Here is a 5792-nt window from a genome sequence, read left to right as displayed (position 1 = left end):
CCTGGTCCTGTGGTGAGAGGGTCTCTGGCCTGCATCCCTCTGCCTGGGGGCCCAGAAGATCTGTCAGGTCATAGAGAGGAGCAGCCCAGGGACCAGGAGGCTGGGGAAGCATTTATTAGGCACCTGTAGTGTGACTGGCCCAGGCCACAAGGCAGAGTCTGGCCAAGGCTTCACCAGTCTCAGGGTGTGGGGGTCTTGGGCCCGTCCATCCCTGGCCCAGCACAGACTCAGCTAAAGTGGTTGCTTTATTTCCTGCAGCCCCATGGGATAAGGTTGGAGCAGGGTGAGTCCTCCCGGCTGCTAACTGAAATTAAGGCTGTTGAGGCAAAAGATTTTTGGAGAAGTTTATTCTGAGCCAAACGTGAGGATCAACTGGGAAACACTAATCAATGGAGGCAGAAAGTGCTCCAAAGCCTGCTACGAGGAGAGGCATTTTATTTTATTTTATTTTTATTTTTTTATTTGTATCTTTTTTATTGTTGTATCAAGTTTTATGTAGGTTTGTTTTTGTTTAATTTTTTTTTTTAATTTTATTTTGTCAATATACATTGTGGCTGATTATTGCTCCCCATCACCAAAACCTCCCTCCCTCCTCCCTCCCCCCTCCCCCCCAACAATGTCCTTTCTGTTTGCTTGTCGTATCAACTTCAAGTAATTGTGGTTGTTATATCTTCTTCCCCCCCACCCCGGTTTTGTGTGTGTGTGTGTGTGTGTGTGTGTGTGTGTGTGTGTGTGAATTTATATATTAATTTTTAGCTCCCACCAATAAGTGAGAACATGTGGTATTTCTCTTTCTGTGCCTGACTTGTTCCACTTAATATAATTCTCTCAAGGTCCATCCATGTTGTTGCAAATGGCAGTATTTCATTCGTTTTTATAGCAGAGTTGTATTCCATTGTGTAGATGTACCACATTTTCCGTATCCACTCCTCTGATGATGGACATTTGGGCTGGTTCCAACTCTTGGCTATTGTAAAGAGTGCTGCAATGAACATTGGGGAACAGGTATACCTTCGACTTGATGATTTCCATTCCTAGGAGAGGCATTTTATAAAGGAGTTCAGAAGGGAGGGGAGAGCCCCGAGTGCAGCTGTCCTTTCTCAGGGACACCAGAATCCCAGCCATTGGTCACTGATTGCTACATGGGAGCCGGAGGCATCCACATGCTACCTGAAGCAGAAGCCTCATGCTCCACCCACCCTCAGCAATATCTAAATGACTTACCCAAAACCAGCAGGTCACACGTGAATCAATAAATCAGCAATTCTAGCCACATTCATCGTTTATCTTAACAAGATGTCGACACTGAGTTCATGAGACTTTTCCCAAGGAAGTGACTTTTGGAAAACCTGCTTCATGTTGGTTATTTCCTTCATCTTGGGAGGGCATCAGTCCTGCTCAGTGGGTGGCTCTGGGTCTTTCAGGGGTTTCCCAGGGGCTTGGGACTGGCCTGTGGAAGGACAGGGTCTAGGGTGGGGTCTCCACCCATCCTGTGCCCACCACCACCATGCCTTCATGCCTCTGCCGTGGCTGTGCCCCTTGTGGGAATGCCCTTCCCCGTGGACCCTCCTGAGGACCCTCAGGACCCTCTTTGTCCCCATGTCCCCTCCAGGAGCTGTCTCACCTCTTGCATGCTCTGGGCTTGGGCAGAGACCCACGCCTACACTCTTTCCAGCTCCTCCTTCAGCCTGGACCTGGACAGGAAGTGAAAGGACGAGTTGACACCAGTTGACGATCCACCAGAGAGAGCTCGTTTATTGGGCAGCACACACACATATATATAGGGCTTTTAGGGAAGGCTGATTGGCTTAAAATACAATCCCTACTTAGCATACCGCATGGGGCTTGGGGTGAGCTGATTGGTGTGTGATTCGCGCCGGCAGGAAGGAGAGTACAGAAGAGAAGGGCAACAAGCACCATGATGGGGTGTGGCCGAGAAGGACTTATGTGATCAGGGTGTGATCCCTTGGGGCATATGGGTTCTTACATTCCTCAGTGTGATCCCTTGGGGCATTTGGGTTCTTACAGGAAGGGGTGGGCAGAAGGGTGGGAGGGGGAAGGGAGAAGGGCAAGGGCTGGAGGAGGGACCAGAGGGTGTGAAGAGACAGAGAGATAGGAGGTGGAGGGGAGGGGGAGGGGGCTCCACACCCACCTCTGCCGTTCCTGCTGCAGCTGCTAGCCGCGCATCTGGGCCTTCCCATCCTCCTGGAACAGCTGTCTGGGGGGCAGGGGGGGGAGGTGTCGCTGCTGGCCTCCCTTCCCCTTCTCTCATTGCCTCCATGCTCACAGCTGAGGTTCAACCTTGGGGCCTTTGCACGGGACAGTCCCTCCCCCGGGACCTCTCTCACCCTAGATACCTCTGGTGCTGTGGTGGAGAGGCTGGTGTGATCTTTAATGTTCAGGAATCTTGCAAGCATTGAAATCAGCCCTAGGGCAGGTATTTGCAACAGAGAAACTGCAAACACTGCAAACCTGGGCTGTGTTGTCTGGAGGATCAGCCCCCAGCACCGCTGAGGCTCCTCCCTTCCCCTCCATCCCCCTGTGGCCTCCTCATGCTCCTCCTAACATTGATTCTCTCTCTGTCTATTGTTTGGTGCCTGGGATGGCCCCAGGCTCATCCATGACATCTGGAGGGATGGCTTGACCTTGGTTTTACACTGAAGGGACAGGCGGGCAGGAGGGATTGGGGGCAGGTTCAGCAATGACACTGGGAGGTCTCAAGGATGGTGACAGGGACTGGATTCAGGGCGATGTTGCTGTTAGGGCCACTGTAAGACTGCTCCAAGGAGCTAATCTTACATGTTACGGGAAGGCTCGCCTCGAAGAGACCACAAGACCAGGAGCAATGCAATCAGCAAGAGATTAATTAATTCCAATGTGCTGGGGTCCCACCACAAGGCTGAGGTGAGACCCTGACAGACTTTTGGGCTTTACTTTTATACCTTTTTAGGGGCAGTTTTTCTGGCGGCAAGGAGACAAAGCAGTGAGCAGGTTTCATTGGTTAACTCAAGCGACCTTTAAACTGATTGGCTAGCACATATCTACTCTTAGGCAATTTCCCCTTCAGGCTTATACTGATAAACACCTGGCCATCTGCTGGTATGCTTTCCTTTTTCTCAGTACTGGGAGAATACTGCCCTTCCTGGAACAGGGTGCCTTCTTTATGACCTCTTGGAACACAAGGGTAAGAACGTTAAGATGGCCCTACTACTGCTAATCTTGCGCAAGCTGGTTTTACAGAAGCAGACTGCGCAGGTTAGCACTTCCCATTCCCTGGTACTAAGCAAGCCTAGAGTACATGAGCTAATTTTGCAGTTAGCATTTAGCAGAGACCTTCCATCCGTTTTCCCCCTCCCCCCATCACTCTTAAAAAAAAACTTATATAAAATGGCGTTACTTGTGCTAACTTTAAACTAGCAGTTTAGTGACATCCTGTTAGGCACACAGGATGTTCTGCAACTGCCAGCACAGCTGGTTTGCAGAAGCTGAAATATGGAGGTCACAGCAGAGCATAAAACTTTCCACATAAACATATCTTTAAGGAAGCTTCTGGGTAAGGGTCTTAACACACCTGGGTATAAGGGCAGGAAGTGTGGTTACCTGAGGTGGGGTCTCTGAGAGCTAGCCTGCTTCTCATTGACACAAGAAGGAGCTGAGAGCTGACAGCCTGTGGTTTCCTTGCGAACACAGGCACAAGCACAAGCTTATGACCACAGAGCTATAGAGCATAGAAATATTCAGCTGTTTTAAAATCTTTACACCACTGGGGCTTGCTCAGGAGCTGGGTGTGACAGGTGAGAGAAAGAAGACCTGGGGATGACCCTGCGGTTGGGCCTGGCACTGCAGGGAAGCCGTGGGAGGTGCAGGGAGCAGCGTTGGGTGACGCACATGGAGTTCCCAGAGGTCCTCGTGCAGGCCCATGGGGCCTTCCTGCTTCTCCTCAAAATCCAGCCTAGGGGCCCACCACACAGGTATGAGGGGCTGTGGGCTGCGAGCCCCACCCCCACAGCCTAGGCCAGGCTGGGGGTCTTCATGCACAAACCTCAGGGACTTTGCCCATGCTCTCCGATCCCCCACCTTGACCCTCCATGGCTCAGCTCAGCCGGCACCTCTTCTGACCCCATCCCTGACGTGACCCCACCCACAGCCCATTCGAGTTGGACAAAAACAGCAGCTTGCAGAAGGCTTCTTCATGCTCTTCTCCATCAGCAAATAAAACTCCATATTTCTGATCCTCTATCAATCGAACCGACTAAAATGTAACCACAAATCCATCAGTTAAATACATTTCAAAATCCCTTTTCTTTAAAAAAAAAAAAAAAAAAACATGATTGTTTTCATTCAAGCCTCACACTGCATGGCAACCTAGGGTTACAGTGTAAAGACGAACTTGTCCCTGTGCATATGTGGCCATCACCTCTGGATTACCCAGAAGGCTGCCTTCCCCCTAGCCTTTCCCCTTTAATTGTTCCCGCTTAATGTGAACTTTTCGGAAAGCAACATTTAGCTGACTTCCCTCTGGCACCAGGATGAGCACTGAATTTTCTTCCTGTCCTGCGGGACCACATGACAACCACCTGAGTGTCCTCACTTTGACGGGTGACCCAAAAACAGCAGACTCCTGGTCTCAGCCATCCTTGGAGACCAAAGAACAGAACTCTGTGTATTAACACATTTTATTTCCTTTATCAATTTCAATGAAAATCAATGAATAATGTGTTTTCTTCCAGAAAAACAGGCAGGTCTTTGAGAAAGTCTCATTTGAATGGAGATGTTTTTATTCCTGAACCATCCTGCAGAATTTTACCTTAAAGCCTGCCGTTGATCCAAGAGAATTAAGCGCTGACCCAATGTTAAATGGATTTTTGAACATTCCTCAGCCTTTCCATCTCTACTTTTCATTCAGATAAAAATAAAAACAAACAAGAAGTAAGAAAATCAATCAAAGAAAAATCCTTTCTACCCTTGGGAGTCAGCACAACTGGTTAAAAAAATTGAGATGTAGCTCCCCAATTTACTCAGAGCTAGCAAGAGGAGATGTTCATCAGATATTAAGTAACTGATGTTGTAAACAACTTCAATTCTATTTACAAGACTGGGCATGAACCACATTCTGGGGGGTTTTGGGGGGGTTTTTTTTGTTTTTGTTTTTTGGCAACAGGCCAGTTCTGGAATCTGAACCTTTGACCTTGCTGTTATAACACCACGTTCTAACCAACCAAGCTAACCAGCTAGCCCTATAAAGCACATTCTTTAAATACCTTTATAACATGGAAGACATTTTCAGACATGAAAAAAACTTCATCAAAGAAAAACTATTAAGAAATTATGATTTCCACTTCAATCTGGGATGTAGAAAACTGAAAAAGCGTGAAAAAGACAGATAAACAAGAAGTCACACTCTTGACTTGGACCCATCAGAATGCTGAGGTTACAGGCGAACCAAGAAGCCTAAAATCCCAGGAGGAACAGACCCCTCTATGCAGAGGCTGGACAGGAAACAGGCTCACCTGTGGCATAAAACATGCAGATGGGGAGGAGGTTTGCGTTCACTCACCAGGTACTTACGCGAAAGCTGAGGACAGGGTAAAAGAAATGGGACAGTCATCAGCAATGCAGGGGTGCAGAAGGGACTAGGCTCTGTGGGCCAGGTCTGATCCCACCTCCCTGCCTGGACTGTTCTCCCTCACAATGCAAAGCCTTCCACCCAGGCCCAGGGGCAGGCAGAGACCCATTGCAGCAGCTGGAAAAGGGTAGAAACAAGAGCCCTGTGCCACTGGAGGTATGGGGCA

The sequence above is a fragment of the Cynocephalus volans genome, chromosome 4, assembly GCF_027409185.1.
Source record: "Cynocephalus volans isolate mCynVol1 chromosome 4, mCynVol1.pri, whole genome shotgun sequence".
NCBI lineage: Eukaryota > Metazoa > Chordata > Mammalia > Dermoptera > Cynocephalidae > Cynocephalus > Cynocephalus volans.
Note: the sequence above shows the minus strand (reverse complement) of the source record.